Source organism: Moschus berezovskii, chromosome 25 (assembly GCF_049115385.1).
Source record: "Moschus berezovskii isolate FMDL1 chromosome 25, NW_MosBer_1.0, whole genome shotgun sequence".
In the NCBI taxonomy this organism is placed as follows: domain Eukaryota; kingdom Metazoa; phylum Chordata; class Mammalia; order Artiodactyla; family Moschidae; genus Moschus; species Moschus berezovskii.
Genome location: NC_142484.1, coordinates 49450136 through 49469322, shown reverse-complemented (window position 1 = coordinate 49469322; position 19187 = coordinate 49450136).

The following is a 19187-nucleotide window of genomic DNA, read 5'->3' as shown; positions in this document are numbered from 1 at the left end:
CTATGCCAAGAACCAAAAAAAAAAAAACAATCAAAAAATATGCAGAAGATCTAAATAGTTTTCCAAAGAAGAAATAGAAATGGCCAAGGACATGTGAAAAGATACTCAACATCAGTAATTATTAGAGAAACACAAATCAAAACTGCAATGATGCATCATAACACACTGGTCAATTCAGTTCAGTTTAGTCACTCAATTGTGTTCGACTCTTTGCGGCCCCGTGGACCACAGCACATCAGGCCTCTCTGTCCATTACCAACTCCCGGAGTTTACTCAAATTTGTGTCCATTGAGTCGGTAATGCCATCCAACCATCTTATCCTCTGTCATCCCCTTCTCCTCCTGCCTTCAATCTTTCCCAGCATGAGGGTCTTTTCCAAGGAGTCAGTTCTTTGCACCAGGTGACCAAAGTATTAGAGTTTCAGCTTCAGGATAAGTCTTTCCAATGAACATTCAGGACTTATCTCCTTTAGGATGGACTATCTCCTTGCTGTCCAAGGGACCCTCAAGAGTCTTCTCCAACACCACAGTTCAAAAGCATCAATTCTTCACTGCTCAGCTTTCTTTATAGTCCAACTCTCACATTCATACATGACCACTGGAAAAACGATAGCCTTGACTAGACGGACCTTTGTTGGCAAAGAAATGTCTCTGCTTTTTAATATGCTGTCTAGGTTGGTCATAGCTTTTCTTCCAAGGAGCAAGCGTCTTTTAATTTCATGGCTGCAGTCAGCATCTGCAGTGATTTTGGAGTCATCCAAAATAAAGTTTGTTACTGTTTCCATTGTTTCCCCATCTATTTGCCATGAAATGATAGAACCAGATGCCATGAGCTTAGTTTTCTTAATGCTGAGTTTTAAGTCAACTTTTTCACTCTCCTCTTTCACTTTCATCAAGAGGCTCTTTAGTTCTTCTTCACTTTCTGCCATAAGGATGGTGTCATCTGCATATCTGAGGTTATTGATATTTCTCCAAGCAGTCCTGATTCCAGCTTGCGCTTCATCCAGCCCAGCAATTCTCATGATGTACTCTACATATAAGTTAAATAAGCAGGGTGACAATATACAGCCTTGATGTACTCCTTTCCCAATCTGGAACGCCTGTTGTTCCATATCCAGTTCTAACTGTTGCTTCTCGACGTGCATACAGATTTCTCAGGAGACAGGTCAGGTGGTCTGGTATTCCCATCTCTTGAAGAATTTTCCAGTTTGTTGTGATCTACACAGTCAAAGGCTTTGGCATAGTCAGTAAAGCAGATATAGATGTTTTTCTGGAACTCTCTCGTTTTTTTCATGGTCCAACGGCTGTTGGCACTTTGATCTCTGGTTCCTCTGACTTTTCTAAATCCAGTTTGCACATCTGGAATTCAGGGTTCATGTACTGTTGAAGCCTGGCTTGGACAATTTGGGGCATTACTTTGCTATTTCAAGTGAAATGAGTTCAATTGTGCGGTAGTCTGAGCATTGTTTGGCATTGCCTTTCTTTGGGATTGGAATGAAAACTGACATTTCCAGTCCTGTGGCCACTGCTGAGTTTTCCAAATTTTCTGGAATGTTGAGTGCAACACTTTCACAGCATCATCTTTTAGGATTTGAAATAGCTCAACTGGAATTCCATCACCTCCGCTAGCTTTGTTCATAGTGATGCTGCCTAAGGCCCACTTGACTTCACATTCCAGGATGTCTGGCTCTAGGTGAGTGATCACATCATCATGATTATCTGGGTCGTGAAGATCTTTTTTGTACAGTTCTTCTGTGTATTCTTGCCACCTCTTCTGCTTCTGTTAGGTCCATACCATTTCTGTCCTTTATCGAGCCCATCTTTGCATGAAATGTTCCCTTGGAATCTCTAATTTTCTTGAAGAGATCTCTAGTCTTTCCCATTCTATTGTTTCCCTCTATTTCTTTGCATTGATCACTGAGGAAGGCTTTCTTATCTCTCTTTGCTATTCTTTGGAACTCTGCATTCAGACGGGTATATCTTTCCTTTTCTCCTTTGCCTTTTGCTTCTCTTCTCTTCATAGCTATTTGTAAGGCCTCCTCAAACAACCATTTTGCCTTTTCACATTTCTTTTTCTTGGGAATGGGCTTGATCAGTGCTTCCTGTACAATGTCACGAACATCTGTCCTTAGTTCTTCAGGCACTCTTTCTATCAGATCTAATCCCTTGTATCTATTTGTTACTTCCTATGTATGATCGAGAGAAGGCAATGGCAAGCCACTCCAGTACTCTTGCCTAGAAAATCCCATGGATGGAGGAGCCTGGTGGGCTGCAGTCCGTGGGGTCGCTAAGGGTCGGACACGACTGAGCGATTGCACTTTCACTTTTCACTTTCACACATTGGAGAAGGAAATGGCAACCCACTCCAGTGTTCTTGCCTGGAGAATCCCAGGGAAGGGGGAGCCTGGTGGGCTTCCATCTATGGGGTCACACAGAGTTGGACACGACTGAAGTGACTTAGCAGCAGCATGTATAATCGAAAGGGATTTGATTTAGGTCATACCCGAATGGTCTAGTGGTTTTCCCTACTTTCTTCAATTTAAGTCTGAATTTGGCAATAAGGAGTTTATGATCTGAGCCACAGTCAGCTCCCGGTCTTGTTTTTGCTGACTGTATAGAGCTTTCTCTATCTTTGGCTGCTGATTTCAGTAATGGTCAGTGTCAAAAATTTATGAAAAATAAATGCTAGAGAGGGTGTGGAGAAATGGGAACCCTCTTACACTGTTGGTGGGAATGTATGGACAGTAGGGAGGTTCCTTAAAAAACTAAGAACTACCATATGATCCAGCAGTCCCACTCTTGGGCATATATCTGGAGAATACAATAATCCAAAAAGGATATATGCACCTCAGTGTTCATTGTAGCACTATTTACAATAGCCAAGACATGGAAGAAACCTAAATGTCCATTGACAGAGGAAAAGATAAAGAAGATGTGATATATATATATATATATAGTGTAATATTAGCCCATATAAAATTATAAAATAACGCCATTTGCAGCAACATAGATGGACCTAGGGATTATCATACTAAATGAAGTAAGTCACACAGAGAAAGACAAATATCATAATATCACCCATATGTGGAATCAAATATTAAAAATATGCAAATGGACTTACTTACAAAGCAGAAGCAGGCTTACAAATATAAAAAACAAGCTTATGCTTACTAAAGGGAAAATATGGAGGGAGGGATAAAAGAAGAGCTTGGGATAAACACTTGTACATTAGTATATATAATATAAATTCTCAGAAAAGGCTTACTGTATAGCCCAGGGAAAGCCATTCAATATTCTATGATAACCTAGATGAGAAAATAATCTAAAATAGAATGAATATATGTACATGTATAACTGAATCACTTTGCTGTATACCTGAAACTAACACAACATTGTTAATCAATTATATTTCAATAAAATAAAGTATGTATTTATTTACAATATTGTAATGGTTTTGCCATACATTGACATGAATCCACCATGGGTGTACATATGTTCCCCATCTTGAACTCCCCTCCCACCTCCCTCCCCATCCCATCCCTCTGGTTCATCCCAGTGCACCAGCCCCAAGCATCCTGTATCATGCGTCGAACCTGGACTGGTGATTCATTTCACATACGATAATATGCATGTTACAATGCCATTTTCCCAAATCATCCCACCCTCACCCTCTCCCACAGAGTCCAAAAGACTGTCCTATACATCTGTGTCTCTTTTGCTGTCTCATATACAGGGTTATTGTTACCATCTTTCTAATTTCCGTATATATGCATTAGTATACTGTACTGGTGTTTTTCTTTCTGGCTTACTTCACTCTGTATAATAGGCTCCAGCTTCATCCACCTCATTAGAACTGATTCAAATGTATTCTTTTTAATGGCTGAGTAATACTCCATTGTGTATATGTACTAAAGCTTTCTTATCCATTCATCTGCAGATGGACATCTAGGTTGCTTCCATGTCCTGGCTATTATCAACAGTGCTGCAGTGAACATTGGAGTACATGTGTCTCTTTCAATTCTGGTTTCCTCGGTGTGTATGCCCAGGAGTGCGATTGCTGGATTGTATGGCAGTTCTATTTCCATTTTTTTAAGGAATCTCCACACTGTTCTCCATAGTGGCTGTACTAGTTTGCATTCCCACCAACAGTGTAAGAGGGTTCCCTTTTCTCCACACCCTCTCCAGCATCTATTGCATGTAGACTTTTGGATAGCAGCCATTCTGACTGGTGTGAAATGGTAAAATAAAATAAAGTATTTAAAAAAAGAGTGCCAACTAGCACCACATCACCTGCCTTGTTCAGCTTCCCCTGAGAGCGTGTTGGGTTGGATCCCACAAGGGATCCTACAAGGCCTGGACTTGCTCAACTTCACAATCAAAGAAAAGAACCCAGAGACAGCAACAGAAACCTCAGTGGTTTAACGGATGGGGGACTTCACACATCGGAAGCAATGTCCTGGAGCTCAAGACTCTTTCATTTGCTGCTGACTCTCCTGCAGTTCTCTTTACGACAATTCCTTTATTCCCTTTGTACCTCTCGACTGTTTTTCAAAGGGGTCTGATGGCGAGGACAACCCAGTGTATGCCTGGTCCACCATCATGAAATGAAGCTCTTGTGCTTAACATAAGATCAACACTTGGGAGATCCTCCCTCAATGTCTGTGAAACTGAATTCAGTTAAATCCATAGTGTTGGGATTTCAGCAATTAAAACATGTTTATTGTACAACTTTTCAAGTTTCTTTGTGTTTACATTTGGGTGTCAGATGGTTTGCTTTTATATCTCTAAACTTAAATAATAAATTTATTCTTTAGAAGTTTTCATTTAATTTTTTTTAATTTATTTATTTTAATTGGAGTCTAATTACTTTATATTATTGTATTGGTTTTGCCATACACTGACATGAATCTGCCTCGGGTGTACATATGTTCCCCATCTTGAACCCCCCTCCCAGCTCCCTACCCGTATCATCCCTCTGGGTCATCCCAGTGCACCAGCCCCGAGCATCCTGTATCATGCATCGAACTTGGACTGGCGATTCGTTTCACATATGATAATATACATGTTTCAATGCCATTCTCCCAAATCATCCCACCCTCGTCCTCTCCCACAGAGTCCAAAAGACTGTTCTATACATCTCTGTCTCTTTTGCTTCTTGTATACAGGGTTATCGTTATCATCTTTCTAAATTCCATATATATGCGTTAATATACTGTATTGGTATTTTTCTTTCTGGCTTACTTCACTCTGTATAATAGCCTCCAGTTTCATCCACCTCATTAGAAATGATTCAAATGTATTCTTTTTAATTGCTGAGAAATACTACATTGTGTAAATGTACCATAGCTTTCTTATCCATTCATCTGCAGATGGACATCTAGGGTGCTTCCATGTCCTGGTTATTATAAACAGTGCTCCGATGAACACTGGAGTACATGTGTCTCTTTCAATTCTGGTTTCCTCGGTGTGTATGCCCAGCAGTGTGATTGGTGGGTTGTATGGCAGTTCTATTTCCAGTCTTTTGAGGAATCTCCACACTGTTCTCCATAGTGGTTGTACTAGTTTGCATTCCCACCAACAGTGTAAGAGTTCCCTTTTCTCCACACCCTCTCCAGCATTTATTGCTTGTAATAGAAAGAGAAATTAAGGAAACAATTCCATTCACCGTTGCAACAAAAAGAGTAAAATACTTAGGAATATATCTACCTAAAGAAACAAAAGACCTATATATAGAAAACTATCAAACACTGGTGAAAGAAATCAGAGAGGATACTAATAGATGGAGAAATATACCGTGTTCATGGATTGGAAGAATAAATATTGTGAAAATGAATATATTACCCAAAGTAATTTATAAGTTCAATGCAATCCCTATCAAGCTACCAACAGTGTTTTTCACAGAGCTAGAACAAATAATTTCACAATTTGTATGGAAATACAAAAAATCTCAAATAGCCAAAGCAATCTTGAGAAAGAAGAAAGGAACTGGGGGAATCAACCTGCCGGACTTCAGGCTCTACTACAAAGCCATAGTCATCAAGACAGTATGGTACTGGCATAAAGACAGAAATATAGATCAATGGAACAAAATAGAAAGCCCAAAGATAAATCCATGCACCTATGGACACCTTATCTTTGACAAAGGAGGCAAGAATATTCAATGGAGAAAAGACAATCTCTTTACAAGTGGTGCTGGGAAAACTGGTCAACTACTTGTAAAAGAATGAAACTAGAACACTCCCTAACACCATACACAAAAATAAACTCAAAATGGACTAAAGATCTAAATGTAAGACCGGAAACTATAAAACTCCTAGAGGAGAACATAGGCAAAACACTCTCCAACATAAATCACAGCAGGATCCTCCATGACCCACCTCCCAGAATATTGGAAATAAAAGCAAAAATAAACGAATGGGACCTAATTAAAATTAAAAGCTTCTGCACAACAAAGGAAACTATAATCAAGGTGAAAAGACAGCCTTCAGAATGGGACAAAATAATAGTAAATGAAGCAACTGACAAAGGATTAATCTCAAAAATATACAAGCAACTCCTGCAGCTCAATCCAGAAAAATAAACGACCCAATCAAAAAATGGGCCAAAGAACTAGACAGACATTTCTCCAAAGAAGACATACAGATGGCTAACAAACACATGAAAAGATGTTTAACGTCACTCATAATCAGAGAAATGCAAATCAAAACCACAATGTGGTACCATTTCATGCCAGTCAGAATGGCTGCTATCATTTAATTTTTTAAATGAAATTTATTAAAAAAAATTTTCAGAATAATTTTATGACATATGAGTAATACACATTCATCTGCACTACATGTATGTATGATGTCTGTATATGTGTGTCCAGCATACTTTAGTTATATTGAATTAACATTGCAATTCTTATTGCAAAGCCAGCTATTCTTTGGAGGTCTTAATCAACAATATAATTTGCACTGTCAATATTAATCTAAATTTATTTATGAAATTTATACCAAAACCTTAATTTTCTAAGTAACCCTCAAATTCAAATTTGGAATTGTTTGGTCTTGCTTTATTAAAACCAAAGAGATTTTAGACATGTTTTCAGGGATCTGATTTTTGATTCAGAATTTCCTTAATAATGAAAACTCTTGAAGACTTCCAGAGTAATTTAATCAATTTCTCTTGCTACAGGCTGAAATCTAAATTTGTGCAGATGTCTCAAGAAAATGCACTCCATCTTTCAGTAAAACATTTCCATGCTTATTACACTCTTGGGAACATCTTCTTTATATCTGACCTGCTCCAATTTGAGCGTGTCTCCTTTCTTATGTCTCTTGACATTTTTAGGAAGAGTGGAACAACCTGGAAGCATTCACATAATCACCTAAAGGAGTTACTGCTTCATTGTCTGACTTTTGAAAAATGCCAAGAGCTATTCCCATTAAAGCTGAATAATGTCATAGGATGATAATTAATTTGACCTTAACTGTTCAGTGTCATTGCCCTCCACATGATGATGAAATATAATGTATCCAGTTGTCCCTTCTTATCCATGAGGGATTGATTCCAGGTCTTCACCAACTCCAATACCTAAATTCTGAGATGCTCAAGGCCCTTACAAAAATGGTCAAAGTGACATTTATGAAGTCACGTGTCCCAAAGTCTTGCTGCGCCCTATGTGAAAAATCTTTCAGTTCAGTTCAGTTCAGTTAAGTCATTCAGTCGTGTTCAACTCTGCGACTCCATGAATCGCAGCACACCAGGCCTCCCTGTCCATCACCAACTCCCGGACATTACCCAAACTCATGTCCATCGAGTCGGTGATGCCATCCAGTCATCTAATCCTCTGTTGTCCCCTTCTCCTCGTGCTCCCAATCCCTCCCAGCATCAGGGTCTCTTCTAATGAGTCAACTCTTCGCCTGAGGTGGCCAAAGTATAAGAGTTTCAGCTTCAGCATCAGTCCTTACAATGAAGACCCAGGACTGATCTCCTTTAGGATGGACTGCTTGGATCTCCTTGCAGTCCAAGGGGCTCTCAAGAGTCTTCTCCAGCACCACAGTTCAAAAGCATCAATATTCGGTGCTCAGCTTTCTTCACAGTCCAATTCTCACATCCATACATGACCACTGGAAAAAACATAGCCTTGACTAGACGGACCTTTGTTGGCAAAGTAATGTTTCTGCTTTATAATATGCTATCGAGGTTGGTGATAACTTTCCTTCCAAGGAGTAAGCATCTTTTATTTCATGGCTGGAATCACCTTCTGCAGTGATTTTGGAGCCCAAAAAATAAAGTCTGACACTGTTTCCCCTTTCCCATGAAGTGATGGGACCAGATGCCATGATCTTAGTTTTCTGAATGTTGAGTTTTAAGCCAATTTTTTCAATCTCCTCTTTCACTTTCATCAGGAGACTTTTTCTGCCATAAGGGTGGTGTCATCTGCATATCTGAGGTTATTGATATTTCTCCCAGCAATCTTGATTCCAGCTTGTGCTTCTTCCAGCCCAGCGTTCCTCATGATGTACTCTGCATAGAAGTTAAATAAGCAGGGTGACAATATACAACCTTGACACACTCCTTTTCCTATTTGGAACCAGTCTGTTGTTCCATGTACAGTTCTAACTGTTGCTTCCTGACCTGCATATAGGTTTCTCAAGAGGCAGGTCAGGTGGTCTGGTATTCCCATCTCTTTCAGAATGTTCCACAGTTTATTGTGATCCGCACAGCCAAAGGCTTTGGCATAGTCAATAAAGCAGAAATAGATGTTTTTCTGGAACTCTCTTGCTTTCTCCATGATCCAGCATTTGTTGGCAATTTGATCTCTGGTGCCTCTGCCTTTTCTAAAACCTGCTTGAACATCTGGAAGTTCACAGTTCATGAATTGTTGAAGCCTGGCTTGGAGAATTTTGAGCATGACTTTACTAGCGTGTGAGATGAGTGCAATTGTGTGGTAGTTTGAGCATTCTTTGGCAATGCCTTTCTTTGGGATTGGAATGAAAACTGACCTTTTCCAGTCCTGTGGCCACTGCTGAGTTTTCCAAATTTGCTGGCATATTGAGTGCAGCACCTTCAAAGCATCATCTTTCAGGATTTGAAATAGCTCAACTGGAATTCTGTCACCTCCACTAGCTTTGTTCGTAGTGATTCTGCCTAAGGCCCACTTGACTTCACATTCCAGGACGTCTGGCTCTAGGTGAGTGATCACACCATCGTGATTATCTGGGTCGTGAAGATCTTTTTTGTATAGTTCTTCTGTGTATTCTTGCCACCTCTTCTTAATATCTTCTGCTTCTGTAGGTCCATACCATTTCTGTCCTTTATGAAGTCCATCTTTGCATGAAATGTTCCCTTGGTATCTCTACTTTTCTTGACGAGATCTCTAGTCTTTCCCATTCTGTTGTTTTCCTCTATTTCTTTGCATTGATTGCTGAGGAAGGCTTTCTTATCTCTCCTTGCTATTCTTTGGAACTCTGCATTCAAATGGGAATATCTTTCCTCTTCTCCTTGGATGGCAAATAAATCTTGGGTGGCAGTTCTCAGCTATCATTGGCAAAGTGGGTGTCAAATGTGGTTGGAATAATTCCTATATTATTTTATTCTCTGCACTGGACTTCCATTAGTGGAGTCTAATAGCGCCACAGAGCAGCAGGTTAGAAATAAAGAGCAAGATGCCAAACCAACGGGTTAAATAGCACTATACTCAAGATACCAAGGGAGGCAAATTCTTGTGGGTGACAAGCTGATGGAAGGGAATATGAGAACTTTCATCTCTTTCTGATAGTGTCATTCTGTGCCCCCACACAGATGATGTTTACACGAAATAATAACAGCTACCGAGCTTGAAAACCACAGGCTGAAAACTGGAACCCTCCAGATCATAACTGAGGTGAACATAAAATGGTCACACAGTGACTGCTCACATTTGTTGTTTTTAAATTTGTAAGCAAATAACTAAGCTAAAAAACCTACTAAAAGGTTTTTAGTGGATACAGACAAGATGATACTAAAATTTATACGGAAAAGTCAAGGAACTATAATAGCTAAAACAATTTTGAAAATGAAGAGTAAAGTAGTAGAAATCAGCCTACCAAACGTCAACACTTATTCTACAGTTACAATGATCAGAACAGAGTGATAACAATGGAGGAATAAACTCATGGATTAGTGGAATAGAATAAAGAACTCAGAAACAGACCCAGAAATATCCCCAAACAAAGGTGCAAATTCAGTGGAGGAAAGATAGCCTTTTCATTATATAATGCTGGAGCAATTGGACATCTACAGAGGAAAATGAATCGTGACCTAAGTGTCATACGTTAAAAATTCTCTCAAAGTGAATCATGAACTTAAATGTAAAAGGTAAAAATGTAAAATTTGTTTTAAACAAAAAAGAAAATCCTTAGGATCTAGATCAAGGCAAAGAGTCCTTAGACTTGAAACCAAAAGTTTGATCTATAAAATCAAAAGTATATTAATGGGACTTTATCAAACTTAAAATCTTTGTTTTGCAAAATACCCTGTGAAAAGAATAAAATGGCAAGCTACATCCTGGGAGAAAATATTTGCAAATCACACAGGGTTAATCTGTGATTGGGTGGGTTTTACACTCTACTGTAAAAGTTTGATTCATTTCATTGCTAACTGTTATCTCCAGACGTATGCATTCCGACTACATCAAATCACGCTTTTTACTTAACAACATGAAACTTATAACTATTTACTTAGAGTCATGTAATGATTACGTGTTTAATGTAATTGAAATTCTGGAAAATTGATTCTCAAAACAGTAAGTCTAATTACTGACTTTATCTTTTTAATGAAAAAATGATAGGGTGCTATATTCATGAGTTGTCAGTACTTCCATACCATTTTTTACCTGTTTCTCGATTCATCAAATGTTTATTGACACTGTGCTGTGTTCAGAAGGGACTGTTTTGTTTTGTTTTTTGCTGGAAAATGCAATCTTTATCATGGTTGCTCAGTCGCTCTGCCAGTAAACATATAGGTTCAGGAGAAAGGAAACGGGGATTTCTTTCAAATAGCTTGGTTTTTTGTTTATTTTTTCTAGATATACTGCTAATAGCTTTGTGAGTATCATTTTTATTGCCATATGACTGCTTTACAATGCTGTGTTAGTTTCTGCCGTACAACAAAGTGAATCGGCTGCATGCATACGTATATCCCTCCCTCGTGAAGCCCCTTCCCACCCCTCTGGGTCATCACAGAGCACCGAGCCGGGCTCCCTGTGCTCTGTATCAGCTCCCCACGAGCCGTCCATTGGACCCACGGTGCTGTATAGATGCCAGAGCTGCTCTCCCGGTCCATCCTGCCTCCCCTTCTCCCCGTGCCCACACGCTGTTCTCTGCGTCTGTGTCTCTCTTCCTGTCCTTCAGACAGGTTCATCTGCAGAAGGGACTTTTAAATTTCTTTCATGACCGCATTCCTTGTACGATGCATGTTTAGTTCTACCATTATTTGGGGGTTTCCTAGTGGCTCAGGAGGTAAAGAATCTGCCTGCAATGTGAGAGACCTGGGTTCAGTCTTTGCGTCGAGAAGATCCCCTGGAGAAGGGAATGGCTACCCACTCCAGTATTCTTGCCAGGAGAACCCCATGGACAGAGGAGCTAGGATGGCTACAGTCCATGGGTCACAAAGAGTTGGACACAACTGAGCAACTTTGAGAGAGAGAGCGATTATTTTGAAGAGAAAATCACATGCAAATTTCTGAAGTGGACGCACATGAAACACCATCCCATATCCCTCTCCACTGTGAAGTTTCTCCTTTTGCTTTTTTAATCTTAAAATCTGAACAGACTAGATTCCTTCCACCCTTTTTACAACAGCAATTAATCCTCAATCATCTTCTCCCTTCAGATTCCCATGTTGAGGTCTCTTGGTTCAGATCACAGTGGTAATAAGATCATTACCTCAGTTGTTTCCATCTTTCCACCCCTTAATGGTTATCTCCTTTGAGAGTGTGGCTAGAGGGAATACTCCAATACTTTGGCCACCTGATGCGAAGAACTGACTCATTGAAACAGACCTTGATGCTGGGAAAGATTGAGGGCAGGAGGAGAAGGGGATGACAGAGGATGAGATGGTGGGATGGCATCACGGACTCGATGGACATGGGTTTGGGTGGACTCCGGGAGTTGGTGATGGACAGAGAGGCCTGGTGTGCTGCGGTTCGTGGGGTCGCAGAGAGTCAGACACGACTGAGCAACTGAACTGAACTGAACTGGAGGGAAAATGTGAGAGGGAGCTTTGTGCTAAGTGTGCAGATTGTGTGCTTGTGTGCAGAGGTCAGCGCTCTGACGCTGATCACCAAGATGAAGATGAAGGGGTGTGGCCAGCTCAGTCTGAGTGCATTGCTACCAGCTTCTCAAACATCTTTACTGAGATAGCTGTTTTGGGTGTGATATATCAGTGTGTGCGTGTGTTTTCTCAGGGGTCCATACTTTAACTCCATCAAAACCCTTCAGCTCAAAATTTCTTTGCAGTGTTGTGCTTTATGTTTAAAATGTATATGCTTTTTGGATCTTAATAGCCTAATTATGTTTGGTATAAAAATAGCATTTTTTATTAATATCTCCACCTGAGACTTCCTGCGTGATTGCCAATCCCATTCCCTCGTCCCGAGCGCACAGGACGACTCCTTCCCAGCCCCTCCTGGAACTGGTAACCCAGGCTGTGGGGTGAGGATCCAGGCACTGGGAGGCAGGCAGAAGTTCCATAATGCTCTTCCAGGTCTGGCCACAGAACACCACAAAAGGTCTCTCGTGCTGGCTCTTTTTCTTTCACAGCAACCTTGGAGGTGAACGTAGCGGTGACACAAGATTCAGACAGTTGGCTATCACTGAATCCCCGCATGGAAGAGGCAGCCTCAGTGTATAGCATGTTGTGACCTGGTCAAGAAGGAGAATTTTGTTGTGATACATGACTAGTGAGGTAGGAGACGGATGGGCCCCTGGGCTGGACAGCTGGTGTTTGTCAAGTTGAATAAAATTGAAATTTGTTCTCATCCAGACACTCTAAGGACAAAGCTCATGGCAAAAGCTGAGCTCGGCTGAGGTGAAGCGATAATGTGCCCATTCCGAGGTCAAGGAAAACTTCCCAATCTGCACGTGTGAAGGAAGGGTCCTTGGGGTCAAAAGAGAGGGGATACCAGCCCATAACACACGTGGACACACCCCTACAGGCCTCAGGGCGAGAAGCCGTCTTAGCAAAAAGTGGTGCACACATCTTGGGGAGAGTCCTAGGACCAGTCAGGTGGGAGGAAAGAAGCAAGGCCAAAAATAAGCACAGAACTCAAAGAACTGTCCTGTGTGAGTGACTTAAGTCACCTCTGGATGCCCGCACTCCTCATGGGTGTGTATTTCTGCCTTGTTTCAATTTTAAATAAACAAACTGTTTCTCTGTGGACTCATCCACATGTTATGCTGCGTGTCTCTAAAGTATCTAAACTTTGTAGTTGTTTTCACAGACTTTGCCTCCTTGAAACATTCTTTCATGAGTGTTCAGGGCCACTTTGCTTCTAGCCTCTAGCCCTTGGCGGTTTGGTGTCTAGGATTCTTGGTTTCCATCCAGGTTCAGTTCAGTTCAGTTCAGTTCAGTCGCTCATTTGTGTCCGACTCTTTGCGACCCCATGAATCACAGCACGCCAGGCCTCCCTGTCCATCACCAACTCCCGGAGCTCACTCAAACACATGTCCATCGAGTCGGTGATGCCATCCAGCCATCTCATTCTCTGTCGTCCCCGTCTCCTCCCACCCCCAATCCCCACGTTCAATTCCTGTGTAGAGAACTAAAATCTCTCTTCAGGACCGCTCAACTACCATCTCCACAAAATTGCTAAGACAATAGGGGTATTGTTACAGCAGCTGTTATTACTTGTCCTGACATCTTTAGAGCAATTTTTTCCTACCGGCTACACCTATTATGATGTGATTTCAATGAGTTCATGAAATTTGAAAATGGGGCTATATTGAAGGATGATAATGAGATTTAGGATCTAGGCAATTATCTCCTCTTTCTTCTTGCTGTGACAATGTTTCTAGATCTAAGACTAATACAATGTGTGGATACCAGAAATATTTGTTCTTTTACTTTTCTTTGTTCCCAAAGCTCCACGAGCTTTACTGCAGTAATCACTGAGAGAAGATGTCTAGAATACTGCACAAGATTCAAGGGCCTATTCTATACTGCACAGAATACCGTACAAGGGGCTGCTACTTGGGTTCAAATTTTGGCAAATGAATCTTTTTGTCAGGAGGAAAAGTTGTTTGCATCACTTGGCAGATTTAAAGGGTTTCTGATCTACTGTCATTCTATCAGTTTATATCAATTTTTATTGAAAAATGGTGACTAATGATGCAATCCGTTTACCCTAATGTGATCAGTTCCATCACTTGTATTTTAAGAATTTCAAAAGATTCCATTATTCCCATATTAACTGTCTTCATCAAGTGCAAATCTCAGGATTTGCACCAGTTTTCAGCTGTGCTATACTGTACATCATGAGGAACGCTGGGCTGGAAGAAGCACAAGCTGGAATCAAGATTGCCAGGAGTAATATCATATATCAATAACCTCAGATATGCAGATGACACCACCCTTATGGCAGAAAGTGAAGAGGAACTCAAAGGCCTATTGATGAAAGTGAAAGAGGAGAGTGAAAAGGTTGGCTTGAAGCTCAACATTCAGAAAACAAAGATCATGGCATCTGGTCCCATCACTTCATGGGAAATAGATGGGGAAACAGTGGAAACAGTGTCAGACTTTATTTTTTTGGGCTCCAAAATCACTTCGGATGCTGATTGCAGCCATGAAATTAAAAGACACTTGCTCCTTGGAAGGAAAGTTATGACCAGCCTAGATAACATATTAAAAAGCAGAGACATTACTTTGCCAACCAAGGTCCGTCTAGTCAAGGCAATGGTTTTTCCCGTGGTCATGTATGGATGTGAGAGTTGGACTGTGAAGAAAGCTGATCGCCGAAGAATCGATGCTTTTGAACTATGGTGCTGGAGAAGACTCTTGAGAGTCCCTTGGACTGCAAGGAAATCCAACCAGTCCATTCTAAAAGAGATCAGTCCTGGGTGTTCATTGGAAGGACTTATGCTAAAGCTGAAACTCCAATACTTTGGCCACCTCATGCGACGAGTTGACTCACTGGAAAAGAGTCTGATGCTAGGAGGGATTGGGGGTAGGAGGAGACGGGGACAGCAGAGAATGAGATGGCTGGATGGCATCACCGACTCGATGGACATGAGTTTGAGTGAACTCCGGGAGTTGGTGATGGACAGGGAGGCCTGGCGTGCTGTGGTTCATGGGGTCGCAGATAGTCGGACACGACTAAGCGACTGAACTGAACTGAACTGAACTGATGCTGTACTAAGTTGCTTCAGTTGTGTCTAACTCTTTGTGACCCCATGGACCACAGCCTGCCAGGCTCCTCTGTCCATGGGGTTTTCCAGGCAAGAATACCAGAGTGGGGTGCCATTTCATCCTCCACCAGTTTTCAGCACTTATTCCCAATTTTCCATGGTCACAAAGAGGATAAGTCACTTGGAGGCGTACTTTCATTACCGTCAGCTCTTGAGCAGCCCACAGAATTCTCTCAGCCATTCCTTCCATCAGCTATCTCTCACCAGCATTTCTCAGATGTTTGTTATTCCCAAACCACCCTATGGTTTGCTCATTGTTCTCATGGACCATTAATTTTAAGTGAATAGAAAGAGACACGATAAGTACTTAAGTTATAAGAATGGAACGTAATATTAATGGCAAAAATAATTGTTTCATGTCTGTGGAAGAGACATGATCTCATTGCTAAGCTTTTTCACTTTTGTCTCAATAATTCAAGCATTATGCTTCTTTCCTGTCTCTCACTGTTACTAAATTTGAGGCTAAAATGACAGTTATAGATGATTGGGAATGTAAGTGCTTGATGGCTCCATCTGATAAATTTGGATATTCAAATCAAATATTGTTTGTTGTTTAGTCGCTCAGCTGTGTCTGACTCTTTTGCGATCCCATGGACTATAGACCGCCAGGCTCCTCTCTCTATGGAATTTCCCAGGCAAGAATACTGGAGTGGATTGCCACTTCTCCAGGGGATTTTCCCTAACCAGGGATAGAACCCATGTCTCCTGAATTGGCAGGCGGATTCTTTACTGCTGAGCTGCCAGGGAAGCCCATTCAAGTCAAACATGGACCCAAAATTAATGGAGAGATTCAATAAGTAGTACCTTGAAAACTCTTAAGTCCACGATTATATCGAAACGTGGCAGTTTGAGTTTGCTTGAGGATAGTGGCAAAAGAATTCTCAGTCTACCCTGGTGACATTTCATTCTGTCAAGCAATTGTTTCCATTTTATTGCTGCATCTTGACGTGGCTTTTAAGCATACCCAAGATTTCACTGCCTTGTTTTCTCTAATGAGAAATAAAATCATCAAATATTGGGAACAAATCAATTTCCTAGTGACTGGAGCATTTTTACCCTGGCTTCTTTTGTCTTGTCTTGTTTTAATTTGGACGCCTTATCCTCACCATGGAAAATGGGCAAAAATTTATTTCTCCTGTGGTGAGTTCAGGATTGTTAAGATAATTGAAGATATTGCTGAGATGCACTGTGCACTTGAAATTATAGAAATGGTGTTTATTTAGATTATTAATGTCATGAAGGAATGTCCCATCCCTGATTTTACAGCTTCTAGGAGCACATTTCTCTCTGCCAGCCAGCATTCCTCAGTGATGAAAAGCAGTGTTTTATATTCACCCCCCATTTCTTGGCAGAATGTGCTCAAAAAGTGGATAGTCAATAGCTGCAATTTGATGGTAGTGATAATTTTCACTATTTCCTTGAACATAAAATTGCAATCAGGAGGCTCTGTCACCACAGATTGTTAATTAACCCCTGAAAACCAAGCAGTGCATGGGTTTGCATTTAGGGACCAGTATTCTCTTCTTGTAAGAATCTGGGCCCTTGTCAGAATTGAGCATAACATATCACCAGTCTGCATAATGGTTCCAAAATAAACTTTAAATTAAAACATCTCTTCTGCTGTGGTTTGGACTTCCTGTATTACAGTATCACTAAGTCACCAAGTACTTCCTCCATGCACATCCTCCACTGGAGTGGCTGAACAGAGAAATGCTGAGGCACACTGTTTGATGAGCAACTTCTACCACTGATACTATGCCATTTCCAGCAGTGGTCTTTTCGTAAATTTTTTAAATTTGTAATTTTTATTGAGGTATAGTTGATGTACAATATTGTATACATTAAAGGTATACAATATAGTGATTCACCATTTTTAAAGCTTATACTCCATTCACAGTTGATTACAAAATATTGGCTATATTCCCCCATGTTGTACACTATGCCTTTGTAGCATATTTTATACCTAATAGTTTGTACCCCTTACTCCCCTGTCCCTATATTGCTCCGATCCCTTCCCTCTCCCGACTGGGAACCACTAGTTTGGTATCCAATTGCTGCAAGTGGCAGGATTTACTTCTTTTTTAAGGCTGAACAGTATTCCATTGCATATATATATACCCCATGTCTTTTCCATTCATCTGTTGATGGACACTTAGGTTCATAGCAGCATTGTAAATAATGTGTCTTTTTGAATTAGTGTTTTCATTTTTTTCAGATATAGATCCAGGAGTGGAATTGCTGGGTCATAATGGTAGTTCAGTTTTTAGTTTTTGTGGAGAAACCTCCATGCTATTTTCCAGCAGTGTTTTTTGATATAGATTTTGACTGGTCATTAATATTGGGTGGCCAGAGTTACCAGTAAACAGTAAAAAGATGACCCAGATCCATTTTTTTTCCAAGAGGAGTGTAATTTGCTGTCTCTTGTATTTTTCCAGTGTCTAAATTCGTATGTTTTATACTGAAAGGTATGACTATGGTCGCTCATTGCACAGAGCATTCTGCTTTATGTGCTAATAATACATTGGGCAAAGCCTCGTTAAACACAGTGTACTGGAGCAAGCGAATTTTCAGTTAAACCAATTCCAATTTCCAGATATCATTTCTATTCTTCTTAATTTCACTTTCATTTCTAGCTTTTCTGACACAATAATCATCTTGGCAGTCACTTTTCCCACACGGACAGGTTCTCGTTCTTGCCCTGCACTGAGGTCCATCCGTGTTGTATAGAGTGATGCACTTTGACAAGAGGTAGCTTCTCAGAAAGGACTTCCCAGGGGCTGCTAGTGGTAAAGAATCCACCTGCCAATGCAGGAGATGCAAGAGATGTGAGTTCGATCCCTGAGTCGGGAAGTTCCTCTAGAGTAGGAAGTGGCAATCCTCTCCAGTATTCTTGCCTGAAAAATTCTGTGAACAGAGGAGCCCGGTGGGCTACAATTCATGAGATCGCAAAGAGTCAAGTGCGACTGACACAGAGCACAGACAGAGCTTCTCAGAACAGCCAGAGACTATTCACCTCAGCGAAAAGATTCTAAACATCTAAATGTGTGACTCTTACCAACAGGGATCCCTTGAGCATCAAAAGTTCAGGAAAATACCCTCAGATATCAGGACTAGATATTATAGACACATATTTCTTTTTAGGCAGAAATGGACATTTTCGTTCTAGGTCATATATATATTTTTGCATGATAAATAGAAAGTATAACCTCTGATTTTTTTCCTACAAAACAATCGGCTTATATAAAGCATGAAGACATAAAAGTTTGCAAAGGAGAGTTTTCAGTCTTTTCCTTCTTAAGGACTTTACATCCATTACCAGAAGTTCCTGAATATGTGTTTAAGGCTTGATTCATTCAGCGGATGTTCTGTAAGACACCTGCTGAGCTCACATACAAAGTGAAAAAGAGTTGGCCACAGTCGTCCAATAAATACGCACAAGGCTGGAAGAGTCACTGCAAAAATATGACTTGGCCCCTGCACTCAAAGATTTTATTAAACCCCAGAACTCTACTATGGGTTTTCCCTTTTTATTCTGTTAAATGAATGATTTTCCTTACCATTTATTCAACAAATATTTTTTGACCCTCTCCAATGTGCCTGATAGGCTTCTAGTATTGAACACAGTTGACAAAATTGCCTACATACTCATACACACACACACACACACACACACACATATGGTATGCTTATAGAACTTCCAATTTAATGGAGAGACAGACCCAGAAACTGAATTACCCCAGTGTGTAAAGTGGGATAG